This window comes from Stenella coeruleoalba, assembly GCF_951394435.1.
Source record: "Stenella coeruleoalba genome assembly, chromosome: 2".
In the NCBI taxonomy this organism is placed as follows: domain Eukaryota; kingdom Metazoa; phylum Chordata; class Mammalia; order Artiodactyla; family Delphinidae; genus Stenella; species Stenella coeruleoalba.
The window spans coordinates 71,450,206-71,475,569 of NC_137147.1; the positions used below are offsets into that span (position 1 = coordinate 71,450,206).

Sequence of the window (25,364 nt, forward strand, 5' to 3'; positions counted from 1 at the left end):
AGGGAGCCCAGAGACCTGGGAATAATCCTTAATCTCTCTAGTCCATTGGTCTAGCAACTCTATGCATAAAGAAATTAATTCATCATGCTTAAATTATTCTCTGTGAACTCATAAGCTCTTACATCTCAAAGGTCCTTTCCATGAACTTAAAAACTATCAATTTAAGAAGCAATTATTAAACTTCCCTGGTGGCGCAGTGGTTAAGAATCCGCCTGCCAATGCAGGGGACATGGATTCGAGCCCTGGTCCAGGAAGATCCCACGTGCTGCGGAGCAACTAAGCCCGTGCGCCGCAACTACTGAGCCTGCGCTCTAGAGCTCACGAGCCACAACTACTGAGTCTGTGAGCCATAACTACTAAAGCCCACGGGCCTAGAGCCTGTGCTCCACAACAAGAGAAGGCACCACAATGAGAAGACCGTGCACCGCAACAAAGAACAGACCCCCGCTCGCTGTAACTAGAGAAAGCCCGAGTGCAGCAACAAAGACCCAACACAGCCAAATATAAATAAATAAAATTTAAGAAGCAATTATAGGGGCTTCCCTGGTGGCGCAGTGGTTGAGAGTCCGCCTGCCGATGCAGGGGACACGGGTTCGTGCCCCGGTCCGGGAAGATCCCACATGCCGCGGAGCGGCTGGGCCTGTGAGCCATGGCCACTGAGCCTGCGCGTCTGGAGCCTGTGCTCCGCAATGGGAGAGGACACAACAGTGAGAGGCCCGCATACTGCAAAAAAAAAAAAAAAAAAAAAAAGAAGCAATTATAGGAAATTTTCAGAGAATCATTGTAAAGTGTTCTGATATATGGTAAATAGTCTCTCACTTCTATTTCCTCATTCCCCTATTCACATGCACTGAAACATTTAGAGTTTTTATTTGTTTAGATCATTTATCATAAATACTGAATGTGTCATTGGATTTTGAACCATTTGTGACCACCCGAGGCATTTTCTTTTCTTCAGTCCTTCACTAGCAACCTTGATAAACCTTCCTATCGAGGACTGCAGCTTCACTCCCAGAGGTAGCATTACCTTTAGTCAGTGTGGCCACTGGGGAGTGAACCAGGATAAATGGGATTAAACTGAAACAGTAGGAGGTTTAGGTTAAGCACTAAGAGAGACATGTCGAGAAAAGGTCACTTAGACAAAGAACCAGTTTCCCTTGAGAATTTAGGAATATCTTCATCCTAAGTTTTTTAGCATAGTTAGACTGAATCTCAATAAGAGTCCCCACCTCATAGTGGGCAATTCCATTGTTTTCCCACCTTCATGAAAAGATGAGAGGAGTCCATATTAGTTGGGCATGAGATTTAATACCCTATGAAAAAGAAGCATTTCATGGTATATCTTATGTAAAATCTCCCCTTCTAGTCTCCTTAAGCATCTTCTTGTGACTCTGGGGAAACAAGGTTTAAGAACCAAATTTATCACTAACAATGAAACTCCATATCTGTTTTGAATCCTGGATTACACACTTGTTTTGAAGAATTTGTTTGAAGCTCTTAGTCTATGACTGTTTTATAAGGCCTAGCGGAGTCATCTATACACACTTAGCACTTAGTTTCTGTTCATAATGCTGTTAAATGGAGTTAGTTCTCTAATAAGTGTAACAATGAAATCAAATCTCTTTTCCCTGCAGGCTGAGGCATGATGCATTCCGCTAGCAGAATGGTGGTGTCTATCAGTCAAGGAATTTGTAATTGGAGAGAGAATCCAGTGTGATAGACCTCTATATTAGTGGCAGGCTACAAAGTGGTGAAATGGGAACGTGCCTTATCTTGAAAACCCTTTGCTTTCCATCTTTATTGGTCAGAGGCCCTGTGCAAATCAGATCAATTGACTACATTCTTAATTGTTTTTCTTTTAACCCATCAAATCTTAATTTGGCTTCCCCTCTATTGACACATGTCACCATTACTGAGGGCTAATCATGTTAGTTTTAGAATAATGAATATATCACTCTGACATAAACAAATTAACATGTTTAATAAACTTCTCACAATAACACAATTCCCCAGCTTTCCGTGGCTCCACCTGTGGGTTTGTAATGCAGTTCATTTGAGGTGTTGGGGAGGGAACAGTCCTTTTTCATAATTTTTATAGATGTTGAGTGGCACTGAAATAAAGGTTACATGCTGGTTGCCTGTGGGCAGGAATGAGTCTGCAGATATATTTTGTTTGGTCCACATAAGACAAGACATTTGATGGAGAACTTTGGTTCTACTGGTAATGGCTCAGGAGGATGAATTCTCCATTGAAACATTTTTATAATCTCTCTCTAACAAGAGTGGCTGGATTGTTGAAATGGATTTTTGAAGAGGGCAGAATTATTTTAAAAATTACAGATTCTGAGCTAGTTATAACACAAATTTGGGTCCTCTGTCACCATCTATTGTTTACTCCTCTTTGATTTCATCATATACTTCTATCAGTGTTTTTTCAAACTGGTTGGTCTCTTACACTTTAAATCTCAGTTATATCCCCTCGTTTCAGCTATGATTTACCCACCTTCTCTTTAAGAGATGGATCAAGGCATCTTTTGGGAGCTTACCCAATTTTCTCTTCTCCACTGCGTCATTGCTCTGTTTCTTTAAGATTTGTTTTATCCTCTTTTAGTTGACTCCTTCCATTCTATAACCATGCTTCAGATTCTTGTATCTGCTTTGTGGGGTTTTTTTTTGACTATTATTTATCTCATCACATATTTTTAATTAGTTTATTAATTCAAGAGAAAACATTTTTTGAACATCTACACAAAGGTGTAAGTTTCATCAGTTGCCAGGTTCTACATCTTTATTAACTGAGACAAAATCAAGAGCTTACAGACAAATGGTTTTTAAACCATAAATTGTACTATAATAAGAAAGTATTTATAAAGAAGAATCTTCAAGAATCTATGAGAATACAGAAGAAGAGATGGGGGACTAATGCTGTTAGGTCTGGGGGACAGGAGACACAGGAGAGCTTCTAAGCTGAGGTGATTTGAATAAACCCAAAGTGGATTTACTGCTAGAGCTTACACTCCAGGGCCTTGCACTTGCATGGGTCCCTTCCACTGTGTTCTTATGGTCTTGTGTTTTGTACAATATATTTTAACCATTGATATTTAAGATCATTTTTCTTTCTTTCTTTACCCCAACATCCCCTCCAACATACTTCCTCTTGGCTCAGGTGGCCTTGGAGAAGCCACAGGGTTTTATAGAATATGATTAGGAGACTTGGAAACAGTTTGGGTTAGTGGGATGCATTGCTGTGGTTTGCAGTCATTCCATGTATAGATGAGTTATTGCTAGCCATCTGGAGGTAGACTGCACCTTTCAGGATACTCCTCTGATACACTGTTTCAACTCAGCGTTGGAACACAGAGGTGCACGGTCAGAGTTCATATCTTTATATGAACATTTCCTACAGCATCTGACACTATAAGAATGTGGATGGAGGAAGAGAAAAGAGATTTAAAATGTGCAGAACCAGAACTTAACCTGTGGAAAGTCCTTCCAGTCATTTGATATATAAAATTATAAATAAAAGAGGATTTGATCTCATTGATGAGGGGTCAAAATGAAAGTTCTCTCCTGCCAGGAATGCCCTCAATAATGCCTTAAAATCTTAGAAAACACACACGTACGTGCACGCGCACACACACATGTATATGTATACGAATGATATTAGAGAGAGGTTTTCCCAAATTTAGCATTCTTAAAAAATGGCATGGTCTTAGCATGTTGTGAAGCTTAATGAACTTTTCTAAACTATCACAATATTTGTCATCCATACTGGCGGAAAGATCAACTTATCTTTGTATTTTCTCTACTGAAAGCAAGATTACAAAATTGTTGTCATATAAAGAAACAAAGAATATGTGGGCAACAAATGTTGAAAAAATCATATTACAGAGCTGTGTCAGAAGGCTGATCAGTAAAAATATTATCCTATTTTTTCCGATTTAGGAAACTTTGTAATGTAGTTTTTAAAATGTATAGGATGTTATCATTTATTTTCTCATTCTAAATAACTATTACTTTTATACCTAGGTTTATATTTATAAATTTGTATTATTTTTCTTAAAGAAGGCCCCTAACATCATATAGACTTCTAACAGCACAAACCAGACTAAATGAATTAAACTTGTCCAGGCAAACCTGGAATTTTCCAAGTAGAAGAAATAGTTTGTATAAAGATTGATGTCACAGATCATTCAGGGTCCCACTCAAATTAGGCAAACTCAAGTTGGACTAAATCAAAGAGTTCAATAAAGAGATAATTTTAAAGTGTGGACAGGATGTAGGGGAACCATAAGGGATAGTGCATCATGTCTATTACCTATCTTTTATCAGCCCTGAGCCTGAAGGAGTGAGGGAAAACAGTAATACTAGAACTCAGGAGCAGAGAACCTTGGAGAGAAGAACCCAACATGGATAGGAGCTGAGTACTTCGAGGAATGCAAAGAGACCAAGGTAACAACACTGAGATGGAGTTGGTAAATTACATATGCAAACCTTCACTCCTTTCCCTCCCACCTCCAGTCTCCTGCCTTAGTCTCCCATTGTCCTAACCCTACCGTAGCACAAGGGAGCCTACCAAGGCTATCCAAATATATCAGAGTAGTAGGCAGAAAATAAGGTAGAGATGTGTATAAAGTGGGTTTGATGAGGCACACAAAAATATCTGGCTATATCATATATATATATATATATATATATATATTTGTATATGGGTGTGTGTATGTGTATTACACGTAAATGTATATACATTTTTATATATATGGTATGTTTGCGGTATGTAGAATTACATTCAAAAATGAAATAAGACCTTGATTATAACTTTATATAACAGGTTTTATAACCTGTTTAACTCACTTAATAACTGACAAAAATTATAAACTCTTTTCTGTGTCATAAGTTGTTTTTTTTTAACAACATCTTCATAGGGCTGTATAGTTCTATGTTCTATGGCAGACGTATTGGAATTCATTTAGGTTACTTCAAATTTTTCACCATTATATAAAGACTTGTAATAAGCATTCCTGTAGATCATTTTTTAAATCAACAATATATGTTTCCTTAAAATAAATTCAAATAAAATGTAATTGCTTTTGTAATCAAAGGGGATTCTCATTTCAAGTTCTTACTGCCAAAGTTCTTACTGCCAAAATGCTCCCCAGAAAGATTGTGCCCCTTTCCACTGCCATCATCCACATATTAATGCTTATTTTCCTCACATCTTCTCCAAGTTACAGGCCAAAATATTTTAAAGACAGAGCTGTGAGTAGACTCCTCTGCCATCTCTCGCCGCTTAATGTTTGTAATCTGAAATTCTTCTCTTGGCAGTGACTTCCTGATTTTGAATTCCAATAGTTATTTATCATTCTTATCATTGACCTTACAGCATTTGATATTATTGACCTCAATCTCCTATTTGGAAAAAAAAAACAAACCAACTCCCTTCTTTTAGTCCCTTAACGTACTCAATACTTATGTGAATCCTCTCTTTCTGCCCTTTCTCTGCCTTCCTCTTTTGGTTCATCCTCCTTCTGCTTTCTGTTAGGCATGGCCAACCACTCCAGCTCAGGGCTCTGTGGGCTGTGTCCTGGCACAGAGTCCAGCAAGCCTTCCATGCTTCTCGTGTTCGTCTCCTCTTTCTCTTCTCCAATACTCCCACTCTCATTTGAGCCCTTATTATTTTTACTGGTCCCCCTGCTTCTAGTTCCAGATGTACCTTCCTAAAAACATTGCTTTGCTTATGGCAGTCTCCTGAGCAACAGCCTCCAGCATCCTCTATTCCTATTAACAATCAAATGAAATACAAGCCAGCATTGGTATCCCCCTTCCCCTACTCCTGATCGTATAGCCTACATTCTAGCCTAGATGCCCTGTTTTCTTTTTTTTTTCCCATCCACCTATGATTCTTTTCCTCATCTCTGCCCTTCAAAAACTTCTACCCTTTTATTAAGACTTGACTCAAAGGCACCTCCTATAAGAATCTTCCTCTAGTCACTGCCATTAAAAATGACCCCAGTCTTCCATGGTCTGTAATTCAGACCTTTTTCTATCGATATTGTAGCCAGTTTGGGAGGCTTAAAACCTCTATGAGTTTATAAACTGATTGAAAGTAGAATCAGATACTGTTCATCTTCCCCTAAGCACCCAGCATAGAGTTTTATTGCTGGTAAGTGATTAATAAATATTAATTAAGTGAAAGAGCCAGCCCTAGAGCAATTGTACGGAGCCTTTGGGTTTAAGAATAGAGAAAGCTCAGAAATAGTCCACTGTGCCATAGATCATCTCCAGATTGAGTCTTATGGAGCATCTGACGTGAGGCTACTACAGAAATGTAAATTGCGTGTCTTGGGTTAAGCAGTGAATATGTCTAAAATGTCTGGATTGGCTGCTGCAGGATTCTGAAAACTGTTAACAGGATTTCTGTTTCATTATGAAAACTTTAACAATTTCCTCACATTCAGACCACTGGACAGTTCAAAGCTGAACACGTTCTTTGAAGGTGCATGGCAGCATTTACTACTTGCAAACACCAGGCAGACAGTTAACTTCTCTGTCTCCATTGCTACATTTTGGCCTTGCCCAGAGGGGACAAACTTCATTTTTCCTTTTCCCCCAGTGGTGTTTCAGAGGGGCAAGTTAAAAAACCACCGTGGAAGCATATATTAACCATGGGATCAGAAAGGGGGAAGCAAGGAAAATCTCCTTCCTGTCATGAACAACATAAAGCCATTTTGCCACTTTAACAAAGGAGTAAAACTGCTGTGGTGCAAGGTGGAAAGCGCACATATGATTTCTGTTCGACTTCTCTCTGTGCACGCCTTTCCTTCCTAGGTGGATTCAGGCTAATCATTTCAGTTATTTGTGCATGGCATGAGGACAGTACCACTCCCAACTCCTATCCCTACCTCCCAGGCTGGAGGAGCGCCAGTTGCTAATGCTGTGAGATCTTCCTGGCCTGGCCCTGACTCCCACACAAGGAGATATCCCGTGTGCAATTTGTACAGCACCTTTCCCAAGCGTGGAAACGTCGTACAACCCAGCAGTGAACGATGAGGCGGCAAGAGGCAGCACCAACGGGCGACATATAACATTTTCAGGAAAAACAAAATTAAGCAGCAAAGCTCTTTAGAGCAAAAGAGGCTTTTGAAAGAGTCCTCCCAGGTAATGTAAGCAGCTGCTTTCTCACCGCTCTCACAAGGGCACGCCACAGGGCCAAACAGGCGACCCCTCCAGCCCTGGGAGAAAGACCTGAGTTGCAGTGGGGACCAAATCCATTTATTTTCATGTCGCGATAAAAATACTGGATAGTTTGTAAATCACACACGCTCTGATCGCATTCCTTTTAAGAATACACAGCAGATTTTCTTACTCTGGGCGCACCCAATTTATTCACATAGGGGAGGCGTTTCATCAACCCCCCCCCCCCCCCCCGCACAGGGATTCTTAGATGAATGTGACTGCTCGGTTTCTTACTAAATTAGGAGCTGCAGAGGAAGTGTGACCAGAGACGGGGTGCTGGGAAGGTGCAGGAATTTTCATGTGGAAAATTTAGCCTGTGTACTACAGGGACTATGCAGGTGGCTAACAACATGCAAGTCTGGTCAGTTTTAATTTCGGAACACAGCTTACAGCCTCCAGTTCAACCACATGTTGACCCCCAATTAGACCATACCATGTAAGGCCCCGATGGCACGAATACAGAGAAATCCCACTTCCACAGTGCTGTCAGGAGCAGAACAGAATGGTAACTTTGCATTTGGTCTTGTTTGTCAGCCTGCATTTTATTTTATTTTTTTGCGGTACGCGGGCCTGTCACTGTTGTGGCCTCTCCCATTGCGGAGCACAGGCTCCGGACGCGCAGGCTCAGCAGCCATGGCTCACGGGGCCCAGCCGCTCCGCGGCATGTGGGATCCTCCCGGACCGGGTCACGAACCCGCGTCCCCTGCATCGGCAGGCGGACTCTCAACCACTGCGCCACCAGGGAAGCCCCCAGCCTGCATTTTAATTCATTTTCTAATATGACCACCTGATCCAGAGCCAAATACACATTGTTCTCTCTGATAAGCCTGGAGGAGAAAATTCCTCTAAGGCATCTTTGCAAAGGGACTTATCTCTTAAAGTTTGCTGAGATTCTGAGTGGGTGGAATAGGTTATGCTTTGCATTTCAAGAAATAGAACGAAATGCCACCAACAACACAGAATTTAAATAGTGCATAGCTGGAGCTCAGAGTGTGCTCTTCAAAGAAAATGTAAGATTTGACCCCCACCTGAGATGTTTGTTGTTATGACTATTAATTGGATCCTCAAGTCATTTAAAAATGGCCGTCAACGCGATGCGTGTGTACTTAGTAGCTGTGATGGTTTTTAGTTGGTAAATGACTGGGGTTAGGTAGTGTTAGCTTTGTACATGAGAACAAAAAGGACTATTTTTAAAATGTTAGGTTTCTAATCTACTATGAAGGCAGCATTACAACTATAGAGGGTAGCAATTAAGAGAACAGGCTCTGTAGAAAGACATGCTCAGTTCAGATCCTGGCTCTGTCACTTGGCAGATTACTGCCCGTCTCCATGTCTCAAATTCCACCTATTTGAAATGGGATGATAATAACCTCATAGGATTGGCATGAGAATTAAATGAGATAACTTATCTTAAAGGCTATGCCCCATGCCTTACATAAAAAGTACACATACATAAATGTTTATTTTTATTATGATTAAGGATCAGATTAATGTGATTGAGTGCCTGACAAGTATCAGCAACATTGCCAGGTCTCTGTCTTTGAAAACCTTACATCTAGGAGAGCAGCACACTACCTTGTGGTCTTATCACTAAAGAAGATTTTACTGTTGGAATTCCCTCAGCCCTCCCTGGTCTATTTAAGAGCTGTCCTTGCCTTACTGCCTCTCCGTCTGCATGTAGCCTCCTTCAGCTGCGGTTACTGCCTCCTTTGTAGGACCCGTGACCCTGTTACTCATGGAACCCCTGATACTTATAAACTTTTGTTACTATATATTTTTTATTTCCACGTCCCTCTTTTCCAACTAGAGGTATAAGCTCTTTGAGGGCAAGTAGCATATCTATATATACCACTTTAAAGTTTATTAGGTGTATTTTCTCTTGGAATACAAGAGGATAGGAACTAGCTCTCAGAAAATTGTCTGTTGCTGGCAGTATCATCCTAAAGTTGGAGAGAAATTGGAAAACCTTGCATGCCTTCCACACACACAGCCTGCTTCAGCAGCAGTAAGGCGTTAGCCATTCTGAAAAGATTGTCAAGGCAAAAAGACTATAGAGGTGAGAGGAATAGAGAATTAGAAAGACATATCAGCTCTTCATAATTGTACTTTAAGCATCTCCACAAAAGGTCTCATTCTCTACACATGGAAAGAGAGTTAAGCTCATTATATTAATTTATGAATTCAAGGCAAAGAAGCCATGAGCTGACACATAAAATTCCATCTATCTATCTATCTATCATGTATCTATCTATGTATCTATGTATCTATGTATCCAACATCAGTGCCTCCCTTGGAGTGCATGCAAGAACACAGCAAATCTGAGGGCATGTCCTCTTTTGTACTATTCTGATCATCTTAATGAGAAAGCCAGTTGGCCATGAAAATAGGGCTCTGATGAATACAGCTTGGGTTGTTGCACTCAGCAGTCCATGCGTAGCCTTCTGCACGTACAGGTGACTCTGCCGATCTCTCTTTCATTATTGTGCTGCTCGCACAATCATTGGGAAGCAACTGCAGCCTTGTGGCTGACGGACCAAACGCCAGGGGTGAGGAGCGCATTTCCAGTATGTCTGCCACTGTTTTCTTTAATGATTTTTCAAATGAATACAGTCTCCATCCTACCATCCTTTAGAATGTGTATGTTGAGCTTCAATGATTTCAAAGGTAATGGTAAAATACGCACTATGCAGCACTGCTCTGTCCAGAAGATTTGAATCATTATTTGTCCTCTTCCTCTAGACAGACTGTAGGGTTAAATGGCCGGGGTTTTTGAAACAAAAGATTTATACTCCATTTTCTTTCGTACTATCCATCCACGCCTCCTGTAATAGGAGCAGGTTGGAAAGCTCTGTGTCTGGGTTGTCATTTCTCTTGCACGGTATATATTAGAATCCAAATGACCTCTATACCATCAAGGCTCCACAAACCTTAAATTTAAGCTACCTGCTCCACCAAAGTACCTAAAACAATAACTTTTTTATGTTGCAACAAACATTACATTTAATGAGTACAGTGCACATGTAATGATACAGTGAATCAGTGTGAAGCCTCAAATAATGATTTCTGTTGGCACTATAAAAGGAATGTAATTTTTCTTGTTGAAATACCATTTTTCAGTTACTGCATGAGTGATGTGGTAATTATCCCCTACACCTGGGATTTAAATCCAATCCTACAAGCCCATTTTCTGTTTGCAAGCTGTCAGGCTGATGCATAGTCTTTGTTCTTATCTGGCAGTAGGCAAGGAATCGGTAATTCAGAAACAACAAAGCCACTGATGGGTCATCATGTAATCTGCACTGAAAATTGCAATCTGTAATGAGATTGGAAACGCAGATGAGGTGACTAAAATTGATTACCTACCATATCTGAAAATTTCAATTTTATTGCACAAATATGATCAAACTAGTCCATAAGTTTGGGGATTAGTTGAGAAAGAATAAAGATTACTTTTAAATTAGGTGAATGCAGATAAGTTATTTAGATGTAAATTATTTGCTTTATAGCAATATGGTTGGTCTTCAGGGTGATTCAAATGGCCTCATATTTTAAGTTCCCTGATGGCATCATTTCTGCCTGGGAGTTCCAATTAGAGATGACATACACTCTCCACTCTTAAAGGGAGTACAGCAAAGCAGACAGTGAATGAAACTCACACCAATCCCCAGGCCACAAAAATTCACCTTTCATATGCTTATTATGGAAAAAAAAATCATCTAGATGTCTTGGGAGCTTCAAGAAACAAGCAGCAGACTGTGCTTGGAGTATCTGTAAACATTTTTGTTTTTTTGCCCCACTTCCACCATCTTCCAAGGGGTCAGGCTTTGTGGGTTTAGCTCAGGAGCCAAGATGACAGGTTCACAGTCCTCTGCTTCCATAGGAAGCACAGACTTCATATGACCTTAGAACTGTAAGAGATACTGGTGATATTCTGGTCCAGCCTCCAAGCTACTGTGAACCTCTCTCTACTTCTTGTCAGTAGCAGGTGATAAATCCTCCTACCAGAATTTTGGCAGACCTTCGTGATCTTGAAACAAAAGGTATACCTAATAAGGAATCATTATCATGACATGATTTCAGAGATGAATGACAATGACAATATGTTCATATAAAGCCACCAAAATATTTCACCTCTTTGTCTGGCTTCCCAGAAAGTGTCCATTAGAGTGGCAAGAAAGTGCATTGAGAGATCCATTTCTGTTTGAGGGAATATCATTTTTAAGAAAAATATCAAAACTCAGCCTGCCTTGACTTTTTGGGGTACCAAGGCAAAAAAGGTTTTCACCCTGTGGGCTATAGTTGCTGTTGCAGCTGCAAGAGATTCTCCTGCTTTTGGAAGTTTGTTTCTTTGTTTGTTTGTTTTAATAGATTATGAAAAAAGAGAGTTCCCGTCTGACAATTGTATGCATGATCTTTACTCTCATAAGCATAGTTGAGCTGGAAGAATGCATTAGTGAGGAGTTAGGTCACATGCTCTAAATTACTTTCCAGCATGAATTTTATATTCAGAAGTGCCTTCAGAGATTCACTGGTCTCCTGCCCAGTGAACAGTCTTCTTAGGACTTTTTCTATAAACCAGTCCTATTCAGAAGGTAAATCCTTAGTAAAAATATTTATTATTGTTATTTGTATTATTCGTAGTAGAAGTGGTAGGAATAGTAGGAATAGTAGATCTAGTAGCAGCAGCAATAATAGTTTTCTTTTACTTCGTTTTCCCCTTGGACCGCTTACATTGTGACTTTCCTCTTCAGTTCTTCCGAGACCCAGAGAGGGTTCAGTGGCAGCTGATACAAGAAGTAGGCATTGACGCTGAGCTACAAGTTCCTGAATAACTGAGGCTCTAGCGGTACTAATTGACATTTGCTATGCTTTATATTCCATTGTCATCTATCTTAACCATTTTGTATTTTCTTCTTCCAAAGGAGAAAGGAGGGAGTTGCTTGTTCATTTACTAAACTGTGAAAAGGTTTACAACATTCCAAGAATCATCTACATTCTTGGAACAAATTTCTTTATTCTTGCTCTGTCTGTTGCAAAGGTTAAACCCTTTCCTTCTACAGTAAACTCATTTTCTCCTTTACATCCATTTTGTTCTCTTCTGAATATCTCAAGATTCCTTTACATGAAGAAAAAAAAAATTTTTTTTTACACAGCAGGTTCTTATTAGTCATCAGTTTTATACACATCAGTGTATACATGTCAGTCCCAATCACCCAATTCATCACACCACCACCCCCAACCCCTCAACGCTTTCCCCGCTTGCTGTCCGTACGTTTGTTCTCTACATTTGTGTCTCAACTTCTGCCCTGCAAACTGGTTCATCTGTACCATTTTTCTAGGTTCTACATGTATGTGTTAATAAGCAATATTTATTTTTCTCTTACTGACTTACTTCACTCTGTATGACAGTCTCTAGATCCATCCACGTCTCAACAAATCACCCAATTTCATTCCTTTTTATGGCTGACTAATATTCCATTGTATATATGTACCACATCTTCTTTATCCATTTGTCTGTCGATGGGCATTTAGGTGGCTTCCATGACCTGGCTATTGTAAATAGTGCTGCAATGAACATTGGGGTGCATGTGTCTTTTCGAACTATGGTTTTCTCTGGGTATATGCCCAGTAGTGGGATTGCTAGATCATATGGTAATTCTATTTTTAGTTTTTTAAGGAACCTCCATACTGTTCTCCATAGTGGCTGTATCAGTTTATATTCCCACCAACACTGCAAGAGGATTCCCTTTTCTCCACACCCTCTCCAGCATTTGTTGTTTGTAGATTTTCTGATGATGCCTATTCTAACTGTTCTGAGGTGATACCTCATTGTAGTTTTGATTTGCATTTCTCTAATCATTAGTGATGTTGAGCATCTTTTCATGTGCTTCTTGGCCATCTGTATGTCTTCTTTGGAGAAATGTCTATTTAGGTCTTCTGCCCATTTTTGGATTGGGTTGTTTATTTTTCTAATATTCAGCTGCATGAGCTGTTTATATATTTTGGAGATTAATCCTTTGTCCATTGATTCATTTGCAAATATTTTCTCCCATTCTGAGGGTTGTCTTTTTGTCTTGTTTATGGTTTCCTTTGTTGTGCAAAAGCTTTGAAGTTTCATTAGGTCTCATTTGTTTATTTTTGTTTTTATTTCCATTACTATAGGAGGTGGATCCAAAAAGATCTTGCTGTGATTTATGTCAAAGAATGTTCTTCCTATGTTTTCCTCTAAGAGTTTTATAGTGTCCGGTCTTACATTTAGGTCTCAAATCCATTTTGAGTTTATTTTTGTGTATGGTGTTAGGGAGTGTTCTAATTTCATTCTTTTACATGTAGCTGTCCAGTTTTCCCAGCACCACTTATTAAAGAGACTGGCTTTTCTCCATTGTATATCCTTGACTCCTTTGTCATAGATTAGTTGACTATAGGTACGTGGGTTTATCTCTGGACTTTCTATCTTGTTCCGTTGATCTATGTTTCTGTTTTTGTGCCAGTACCATATTCTCTTGATTACTGTAGCTTTGTAGTATAGTCTGAAGTCGGGGAGTCTGATTCCTCCAGCTCCATTTTTTTCCATCAAGACTGCTTTGGCTATTCGGGGTCTTTTCTGTCTCCATACAAATTTAAAGGTTTTTTCTTCTAGTTCCGTAAAACATGCCATTGGTAATTTGATAGGGATTACATTGAATCTGTAGATTGCTTTGGGTAGTATAGTCATTTTCTCAATGTTGTTTCTTCCAATCCAAGAACATGGTATATCTCTCCATCTGTTGGTATCATCTTTAATTTCTTTCTTCAGTGTCTTACAGTTTTCTGCATACAGGTCTTTTGTCTCCCTAGATAGGTTTATTCCTAGATATTTTATTCTTTTTGTTGCAGTGGTAAATGGGAGTGTTTCCTTAATTTCTCTTTCAGATTTTTCATCATTAGTGTATAGGAATGCGAGATTTCTGTGCCTTAATTTTGTATCCTGCAACTTTACCAAATTCATTGATTAGTTCTAGCAGTTTTCTGGTGGCATCTTTAGGATTCTCTATGTATAGTATCATGTCATCTGCAAACAGTGACAGTTTGACTTCTTCTTTTCCAATTTGTATTCCTTTTACTTCTTTTTCTTCTCTGGTTGCCGTGGCTAGGACTTCCAAAACTATGTTGAATAAAAGTGGTGAGAGTGGACATCCTTGTCTTATTCCTGATCTTAGAGGAAATGCTTTCAGTCTTTCACTATTGAGAATGATGTTTGCTGTGGGTTTGTCATATATGGCCTTTATTATGTTGAGGTAGGTTCCCTCTATGCCCACTTTCTGGAGAGTTTTTATCATAAATTGGTGTTGCATTTTGTCAAAAGCGTTCTCTTCATCTACTGAGATGATCATTCGGTTTTTATTCTTCAATTTGTTAATATGGTGTATCACATTGATTGATTTGCGTATATTGGAGAATCCTTGCATCTCTGGGATAAATCCCACTTGATCATGGTGTACGATCCTTTTAATATGTTGTTGGATTCTGTTTGCTAGGATTTTGTTGAGGATTTTTGCACCTATATTCATCAGTGATATTGGTGTGTAATTTTCTTTTCCTTTTTTTTCTTTTTTTTTTTTTTTGCGGTATGCGGGCCTCTCACTGTTGTGGCCTCTCCCGTTGCAGAGCACAGGCTCTGGATGCACAGGCTCAGCAGCCATGGCTCACGGCCCCAGCCGCTCCATGGCATGTGGGATCCTCCCAGACCGGGGCACAAACCCGTGTCCCCTGCATCGGCAGGCGGACTCTCAACCACTGCGCCACCAGGGAAGCCCATGTAATTTTCTTTTTTTTGTAGTATCTTTGTCTGGTTTTGGTATCAGGGTGATGGTGGCCTCATAGAATGAGTTTGGGAGTGTTCCTTCCTCTGCAATTTTTTGGAAGAGTTTGAGAAGGATGGGTGTTAGCTCTTCTCTAAATGTTTGATAGAATTCACCTGTGAAGCCATCTGGTCCTGGACTTTTGTTTATTGGAAGAATTTTCATCACAGTTTCAATTTCATTACTTGTGATTGGTCTGTTCATATTTTCTATTTCTTCCTGGTCCAGTCTTGGAAGGTTATACCTTTCTAAGAATTTGTCCATTTCTTCCAGGTTGTCCATTTTATTGGCATAGAGTTTCTTGTAGTAGTCTCTTACAATGCTTTGTTTTTCTGCAGTGTCTGTTGTCACTTCTCCTTTTTCATTTCTAATTTTATTGATTTTAGTCCTCTCCCTCTTTTTCTTGATGAGTCTGGCTAATGGTTTATCAATTTTGTTTATCTTCTCAAAGAACCAGCTTTTAGTTTTATTGATCTTTGCTAGTGTTTTCTTTGTTTCTATTTCATTTATTTCTGCTGTGATCTTTATGATTTCTTTCCTTCTGCTAACTTTGGGTTTTGTTTGTTCTTCTTTCTCTGGTTCCTTTAGGTATAAGGTTTGATTGTTTATTTGAGATTTTTCTTGTTCTTGAGGTAGACTTGTATAGTTATAAACTTCTCTCCTAGAACTGCTTTTGCTGCATCCCATAGGTTTTGGATTGTCGTGTTTTCATTGTCATTTGTCTCTAGGTATTTTTTGATTTCCTCTTTGATTTCTTCAGTGATCTCTTGGTTATTTAGTAACGTATTATTTAGCATCCATGTGTTTGTGTTTTTTACATTTTTTTCCTTGTAATTGATTTCTAATCTGTTAGCCCTGTGGTCAGAAAAGATGCTTGATATGATTTCAATTTTCTTAAATTTACTGAGGCTTGATTTGTGACCCAAGATGTGACCTATCCTGGAGAATGTTCCGTGTGCACTTGAGAAGAAACTGTAGTCTGCTGTTTTCGGATGGAATGTCCTATAAATATCGATTAAATCTATCTGATCTATTGTGTCATTTAAAGCTTCTGTTTCCTTATTGATTTTCATTTTGGATGATCTGTCCATTGTTGTAAGTGAGTTGTTAAAGTCCCTCACTATTATTGTGTTACTGTTGATTTCCTCTTTTATAGCTGTTAACAGTTACCTTATGTATTGAGGTGCTCCTATGTTGGGTTCATATATATTTATAATTGTTATATCTTTTTCTTGGATTGATCCCTTGATCATTATGTAGTGTCCCTCCTTGTCTCTTGTAACATTCTTTATTTTAAAGTCTATTTTATCTGATATGAGTATAGCTACTCCAGCTTTCATTTGATTTCCATTTGCACGGAATATCTTTTTCCATCCCCCCACCTTCAGTCTGAATGTGTCCCTTGGTCTGAAGTGGGTCTCTTGTAGACTGCGTATATATGGTCTTGTTTTTGTATCCTTTCAATGAGCCTGTGTCTTTTGGTTGGAGCATTTAATCCATTCACGTTTAATGTAATTATCCATATGTATGTTCCTATGACCATTAATTGTTTTGGGGTTGTTTTTGTAGGTCCTTTTTCTTCTCTTGTGTTTCCCACTTAGAGAAGTTCCTTTAGCATTTGTTTTAGAGCCGGTTTGGTGGTGCTGAATTCTCTTAGCTTTTGCTTGTCTGTAAAGCTTTTGATTTCTCCATTGAATCTGAATTAGATCCTTGCCAGGTAGAGTAATCTTGGTTGTAGTTTCTTCCCTTTCATCACTTTAAGTATATCATGCCCCTCCCTTCTGGCTTGTAGAGTTTCTGCTCAGAAATCAGCTCGTAACCTTATGGGAGTCCCTTGTATTTTATTTGTTGTTTTTCCCTTGCTGCTTTCAATAATTTTTCTTTGTCTTTAATTTTTGCCAATTTGATTACTGTGTGTCCCGGCATGTTTCTCCTTGGGTTTATCCTGTATTGGACTCTCTACACTTCCTGGACTTGGGTGGCTATTTCCTTTTCCTTGTTAGGGAAATTTTCGACTATAATCTCTTCAAATATTTTCTCTGGTACTTTCTCTCTCTCTTCTCCTTCTGGGACCACTATAATGCGAATGTTGTTGGGACCCCTATATTGTGAATGTTGTTGCAGTTAATGTTGTCCCAGAGGTCTCTTAGGCTGTCTTCATTTCTTTTCATTCTTTTTCTTTGTTCTGTTCCACAGCAGTAAATTCCACCATTCTGTATTCCAGGTCACTTATCTGTGCTTCTTGCTCAGTTATTCTGCTAGTGATTCCTTCTAGTGTAGTTTTCATTTCAGTTATTGTATCTTTCATCTCTGTTTGTTTGTTCTTTAATTCTTCTAGGTCTTTGTTACCCAATTCTTGCATCTTCTCTATCTTTTCGTCCATTCTTTTTCCGAGGTCCTGGATCATCTTCACTATCATTATTCTGAATTCTTTTTCTGGAAGGTTGCCTATGTCCACTTCATTTAGTTGTTTTTCTGGGGTTTTATCTTGTTCCTTCATCTGGTACATAGCCCTCTGTCTTTTCATCTTGTCTATCTTTCTGTGTATGTGGTTTTTGTTCCATAGGCTGCAGGGTTGTAGTTCTTTTTGCTTCTGCTGTCTGCCCTCTGGTGGATTGAAGAATATTTTTTAATGCTCCTCATTTCTGGCCTCCAAATCTCACATTCAAACATATAAGAAAAGACGATGTCTGCTGCCCCTGATCCCACATCACCCATCTCTACTTCCTCCCATACAAATCTGACTCCCAGCCTCCCTTTTTGTATTGAAACTGCTTTTTTCATGAACCCTGGTCCAAGCCACTACAGTCTGTAGCCTGGAGGGTTGCAGGGTCCCAAAGGATCTCTCTTCTTCCCATAATGCATCTCTAAGTTTCAGTTTCCATTAAGCTGTCAGAGTTATTCTTTTAAACCATAAACCTGATGATGTCACTTTCATTCTTAACCCCCTCCAATGGCTTCACGTAACACTGAAAATAAAATCCTAACGCCTTACACTGGTCTACAGTTTTATGGTCTCTGTTAGTCTCATCTCATACAATCCTCAGGCTCATTCACTGCACTGTAGGCCGGTTCTGCATCTTTGAACTCAACCAGCTTGTTCCTGCAATAGGGTCTTTGTCATAGCATATCTTCTTTTTATGGCTGGCTCATTCTGGTAAGTCAGATCACAGCCAAATTATCCCTTCTTTGGAGAGGCCAATCCATCGAAAATATTTTTCCAGTCACTTTCTATTGAAACATTCTCTTCAAGTTCCTTGATAGCATGTATCATTTCTAACACTTCTTTTGCTTTTTATTAGTATTGTTATTTTATTTTATTTTTTGTCTCCTTCAACTCAATGTAAGTTGCATGAGAGCAGGGATCTTGCTTATCTCACTCAGCTTTGAAACCCAAACTTTAAAAATTGCATGGCACACAGTATGCATTCAATAAAGATTTTAGAATAAATATCAGCACTTACCTCCTACTCATTTTGTCCAGTTGCTTTTTATTCATTTTCTTCAGTAATCAATTTTCCAGATCTTAATGCAGAACTGATATTGTTTACATCTTCCTTCTTGAAATTCTCTTGGCCTTTAAATTCTCTGTTACATATTGTGTGTTTTCTTCCTGCTTCTCCAATTCCTTCTCTAGTCCTCTAATTAAATGGTTGAGTTTCCCCAATTTACATAATTGTCCTTCATCTCTTTCTCATTGTCTTTCTTGGGTATTTCAAATACCCCCATGGCTCCAATGGATGTGACAAAGAAAAACTGCACTGGATAAGTTAAACAGAAAACAAAGACTTTATTCAAAACCATTGCAAAAGAGGAGAAGTATTGAACTCAACTCTGCTGAGACAAAAGGCAAGAGAATTTTAAGCAGCGGGGTGAGCTAGTGGAAAAGTACTAGAAAAGAGTAGTAGGGGGAGGTTGATCAATGTGACTAGGCCATCTGTGTTTGCTAATTGGCGCTTATTGAAGTTAGGCTCAAACCGTCCCATAGAGACTGAGAAATAAAACATTATCTTTCTTGATGATTACATTTCTAAGAGATGGCTCCCAGGTCCTTGAGAAAGACATTCCTGGGTTATAAAACTGGCAGGAGGCTGGGAGAAAATTTACATCTCGAAGAAGTAGAGAAAGAATTTACAATTGCAAGTTTTCTAAAGTAAATACTCTAAGAAAAAAGAGGTTAGAGAATTTAGAGTAAAGAAATCTGTCTCAAGTTTAGTCAAGCTGAGGGGAACATTAAGGTCATCTTAGATACGTTTATCAGTTTTCCTTCCATATTTGTATGCTTAGACCTGATGCCCCTGACAAGCTTAGATCCTGCATTTTCAGTCGCCTGTTGAATACCTCTAGCTGAGTATCCCATTTTCACATCCAACTCTTCATGTTTAAAACCAAATATTACCTTTCTTATTTTAAGTTGAGATATAATTGACATGCACTATTATATATACTAGTTTTATGTGTACAGCATAATGATTTGTTATATGTATATATTGTGAAATGATTATCACAGTAGTTTAGTTAACATCCATCACCACACACATAGTTACAATTTTTTTCCTGTGATGAGAACTTTTAAAGTTTACTCTAACTTTCTAGTATGTGGTACTGCATCGTTAACTATAGTCACCACACTATACATTACACCCCCACAACTTATTTATCTTTTAACTGAAAGTTTGTACCTTCTGATCACCTTCACCCAATTTGCCCATTCCCTCATCCCCCTACTCCCGCCTCTAAACTACCAATCTGTTTTCTGTATCTATGAGTTCATTTTTTGTTTTTTTGCCAGTTTTATTGAAAAATAATTGACATATGTCAATGTAGAAGTTCGCATGATGGTTTGAGTTATATATATTCTGAAATGATTACCACAATAGGTTCAGCTAAATCCACCTTTTCAATATAGATACAATTAAAAAAAGGAAAAAAGGGAAGAAATTTCTTTGTGATGAGAACTCTGGATTTACTCTCTTAAAAGCTTTCATATATATCTAACTGCCACATTAGGTATACTCATCATGTTGTACCTTACATCCCTAGTACTTAAATATCTTATAACTTGAAGTTTGTACCTTTTGATCACCTTCTTACAGTTCCTGCTCCCACCACCCCTCTGCCTCTGGTAACCACAAGTCTGATCTCTTTTCCTGTGAGTTTGGTTTTTCTGTTCTTTTCTTTTGTAAGATTCCACATATAAGTGAGATCATATAGTATTTATCTTTCTCTGTCTGACTTATTCACTTAGCATAATACCTTCAAGTTCTATCCATGTTGTTGCAAGTAGTAGAATTTCCTCACTTTTTATGGCTAAATAATATTCCATTGTGTGTGTGTGTGTGTGTGTGTGTGTGTGTGTGTGTGTGTGTGTGTGTATACCATACTTCTTTATCTATTCATCCATTGATAGACACTTAGGATGTTTCCATGTCTTGACTGTTATAAAAAATGCTTCTATGAACATGGGGTGGCAGATATCTCTTTTTTTAAATTTTTTTTTAAAGGAACATTATTTATTGGCTGCATTGGGTCCTCATTGCTGCACAGGCTTTCTCTAGTTGTGGCAAGCAGGGGCTACTCTTCGTTGTGGTGCATGGGCTTCTCATTACAGTGGCTTCTCTTGTTGCGGAGTGTGGGCTCTAGGCACGCGGGCTTCAGTAGTGTGGCGCATGGGCTCAGTAGTTGTGGCTCTTGGGCTCTAGAGCACATGCTCAGTAGTTGTGGTGCACAGGCTTAGTTGCTCTGCAGCACATGGGGTCTTCCAGGACCAGGGCTCGAACCCGTGTTCCCTGCATTGGCAGGTGGATTCTTAACCACTGTGCCACCAGGGAAGTCCCACAGATATCTTTTTGGGTTAGCATTTTTGTTTCCTTTGGATATACTTGTAGATGTGGAATTGTTAGATCATATGGTAGTTCTATTTTTAATTTTTTGAGGATCCTCTGTACTGCTTTCCATAGTAGCTGAACCAATTTACAATCCTACCAACAGTGCACAAAGGTTCCCTTTTCTCTACATCCACTCCAGCATGTTATCTCTTGTCTTTTTGATAATTGCCATTCTAACATGTGTAAGGTGATATTTTACTGTGATTTTGATTTCCTTTTCCCTAATGACTAGTGATGTTGTTTGAGCATCTTTCATGTACCTATTGGCCATTCATGCATCTTTTTTGGAAAAATATCTGTTCAGGATCTTTGCCCATTTTTAACTATATTATTTGTTATTTTGTTCTTGAGCTGTATGAGTTCTTTATATATTTTGGATATTAACCCCTTATCAGATTTAAGGTTTGCAAATATTTTTTCCCATTCCACAGGTTGTCTTTTCACCTTGATGATTTTTTTTTTTTTTTTTTTTTTTTTTTGCTGTGTGTAAGCTTTATAGTTTGATGCAGTTCCACTTGTTTATTTTTTATTTTGTTGCTTGTGCTTTAGGTGTCATATCCAAAAAATCATTACCAAGACCCATGCCAAGAAGTTTTATTCCTATGTTTTATTCAAGGAGTTTCACAGTTTCACGTCTTACATTTAAGTCTTTAATGTGTTTTCAGTTAATCTTTGTGAGTGGTGTAAGATATGGGTCCAGTTTCATTTTTTACATGTGAATATCCAATTATCCTTGCACCATTTATTAAAAAGTCTGTCTTTTCTCCACTGAATATTCTTAGTTCTCTTGTCAAATATTACTTGACCATGTATGCTTACGTTTATTTCTGGGCTATCAATTTTCTTCTATTGGTCTATTTGTTTGTTTTTATGCTAGTACCATACTGTTTTGATGACTATACCTTTATAGTATAGCTTGAAATCAGGAAGTGTGATGTCTCCTGCTTTTTTCTTCTTACTCGGGATGCCTTTGGCTATTCAGTGTCTTTTGTCATTTCACATAAATTTTAGGAGTGTTTTTTTCTACTTCTATAAAAAATGTCATTGTAATCTCGATGTTGCATTGAATCTATAGATGGCTTTTTGTAGTATTGACATTTTAACAATATTAATTATTCCAATCCATGAACATTAGATACTTTCCTTATTTGTGTCTTCTTCGATTATTTTCACCAGTGTATTGTAGTTTTTGGAGTAGAGATCTTTCACTTTCTTAGTTAAATTTATATCTAAGTATTTTATTGTTTTTGATGCTATTACAAATGAGATCAATTTCTTTTTCAGAAAATTTGTTGTTAGTGTATTGAAACAGTACTGATTTTTGTATGTTATTTTGTATCCTGCAACTTTACTGAATTCATTGATTAAATTTAAGTTTTTTGGGGCGGTTGTTTTTTGGGGGTAAAGTCTTTTAAGGTTTTCTGTATATAAAATTACGTCATCTGCAAATAAAGACAATTTTGCTTCTTCCTTTCCAATTCTGCATTTCATTTCTTTTTCTTACTTGATTGCTCTAGCTAGGACTTCTATGTTGACTAGGAATAGAGAGAGTGGGCACACTTGTCTTATTACTGATCTTAGAGGAAAATTTTTAATCTTTCACCATTGAGCAGGATGTTAGCTGTGGACTTGTCATGTATGGTCTTTATTATGTTGAACTATGTTCCTTCTATGCCTAATTTGTTAAGAGATTTTAAAAACATATGAATGGGTGTTAAATTTTGTCAAATGCTTTTTCTGTGTCTATTAAAATTATCACATTTCTTTTCTTTCATTATATTTATTGGGAAGTATCACATTGATTGATTTGCATATGTTGAAACATCCTCACATCCCAGGGATAAATCCTACTTGATCATGGTGAATGATCCTTTTAATGTGTGACAAAATTTGGTTTGCTAGAATTTTATTGAGAATTTTTGCATCTACATTCATCAGAGATATTGGCTTGTGCTTTTCTTTTCTAGTAGCATCCTTTTCTGGTTTTGGGAGTAGTATAGTGGTGGCTTTCTAAAGTGAATTTGGGAGTGTCTCGTCCTCTTTGATTATTTGGAAGCATTTGAGAAGGAATGGTGTTAATTTTTCTTTGAATATTTTATAAAATTCACCAGTGAAGCCATCTATCTGATCCTGAGTTTTCCTTCACTGGGAGATTTTCAATTACTGATTTAATCTCCTAGCTAGTAATTGATCTATTCACATTTATTATTTCTTCCTGATTCAGTCTTGGTAAGTTGTATGTTTCTAAGATTTTTTTCCATTTCTTCTAGTTTGTCCACTTGGTTGGCATATATAGTTGTTCATAGTAGCCTTTTATGATCTTTGAATTTCTGTGGTATCTGTTGTAATGTCTCCTTTTTCATTTATAATTTTGTTCATTTGGGTCCTTTCTCTTTTCTCCGTGGTTAGTCTGGCTAAGGGTTTGACACTTCTGTTTATCTTTTCAAAGAACCAACTCTTAATTTGGTTAACCTTCTCTATTGTTTTTCTGCTCTCTATATCATTTATTTCTGTTCTAATCTATTATTTCCTTTCTTCTGCTAACTTTGGGCTCATTTTGTCTTTTTCTAATTCTTTAAGGCATAGAGGTAAATTGTTTATTTGGGATCTTTCTTGCTTCTTAATGTAGGTATTTATTGCTCTGAACTTCCCTCTTAGAACTGTTTTTCATGTATCCCACAAGTTCTGGTGTGTTGTGTTTCCATTTTTATTGTCTCAAGAGAATTTTTTATTTCTTTTTATTATTTATTTATTTATTATTTTGTGGTACGCGGGCCTCTCACTGTTGTGGCCTCTCCCGTTGCGGAACACAGGCTCTGGACGCGCAGGCTCAGCGGCCATGGCTCACAGGCCCAGCCGCTCCATGGCATGTGGGATCCTCCCAGACTGGGGCACAAACCCATGTCCCCTGCATCGGCAGGTGGACTCTCAACCACTGCGCCACCAGGGAAGCCCTTTTATTTCTTCTTAATTTCTTCTTTGATCCATTGGTTGTTCAGGAGAGTGTTGTTTAATTTCCATTTTTTTTTTGAGAATTTTCCAGTTTTCCTCTGTTATTGATTTCTAGTTCCATGCCATTTTGATCAGAGAAGATACTTGGTATGATTTCATTCTTCTAGAATTTTCTAAGATTTGTTTTGTGGCCTGACAAATGGTCTATCCTAGAAAATGTTTTATGTGAATTTGAGAAGAATTCTCTGTGGATGAGCTACCTATGTGTCTATAAGCTTTTTATTTTTATTTTAAGATTCCACAAATAAATGAGATAATATAGTATTTGCTTCTCTCGTCAAACTTAGTTTACTTAGCACAAAGCCTTCAAGGTCCATCCATGTTGTCCCAAATGGAAGAATTTCCTCCTTTTGGTAGCTGAATAATATTCCATTGTGTATATGTAGAGAGAGACCACATTTTCTTTATCCATTTTTCATTAATGAACACCTTTGTTGTTTCCATGTCTTGGCTATTGTAAGTAATGCTGCAGTGAACACAGGGGTGCAGGCATCTTTTCAAGATAGTGATTTTATATTTTTCAGATAAATACCCCAAAATAAAATTGTTGGATCACATGATAGTTCTATTTTTAATTCTTTGAGGAAGCTTCATACTGTTTTCCATAGTTATTATACCAATTTACATTCCCACCATCAGTGCACAAGAGTTTCCTTTTCTCCACATCCTCACCAACAATTGCTATTTCTTGTCTTTTTTGATAATAGCCATTCTAACTGGTGTGAGATAGTATCTTTTGTGGTTTTAATTTGCAATTATCCTTCTCTTCTTTTGAAATGTTTCTTACATTTATTATCTCCTTTTCATTTCATTTCATTTCATATCACTGCTTTTATTAAGTAAATGCCATTTTAACCATTTTCCCACCTTCATTCTTTCCTACTCAGTGGTCCTCTGGTAGTCTTCCTAAAATACTACTTTAGGAAATCTTTATCTTACAAAACCTTCAATGACTCTCCATTGTCTGCATGGTCATAATAGTATCCATTCTAGAACTGGAAAGGCTCCTTAACACTCAAGTTAGCAAGACTTTATAATTTTATAAAAGACCCCACTGGTTTTAGCCATTTAACATGACTGGAGAGTTTTTAAAGTTGAAATAATTAAGTAAGAAAAACAGTAATAGGAGTAGAGTGTGGCCCAGATTTATTGGAATGGAGGCTTTACAATGGCATAAGTGATATTAACAAAACCAAAGAAAGAATTCAAGAGAGGAAGGGAATATCTCCATCCATGGTCTTTAAAAAGCCCCCATTAAATCAGATATTAGAATGTAATCTTTTTGTTGCCCCCAGTCCATATGGGCTTACTCATCTTCTAATGTTTCCTACTGCCTAAACCAAAAGCAACTTCTGTCAGTGTATATATATATAAATATATATATATA

At 38.0% G+C, this 25,364-nt stretch overlaps 1 long non-coding RNA gene across 7 annotated transcripts in view; it reads left to right on the forward strand.

Annotated features, from left to right (window-relative positions):
* The window catches only part of LOC307182973, a 459,338-nt gene that overhangs the window by 134,689 nt on the left and 299,285 nt on the right, over window positions 1–25,364 (forward strand). For 6 of the 7 annotated variants that reach the window (XR_013827313.1, XR_013827314.1, XR_013827315.1 and 3 more), the window contains one exon: window positions 4,333–4,452. The exons of the other annotated variant lie outside the window; for it this stretch is intronic. This is a non-coding gene — a long non-coding RNA (uncharacterized lncRNA). The remainder of the gene's footprint in view (window positions 1–4,332; window positions 4,453–25,364) is intronic. 7 annotated transcript variants of the gene reach the window in all.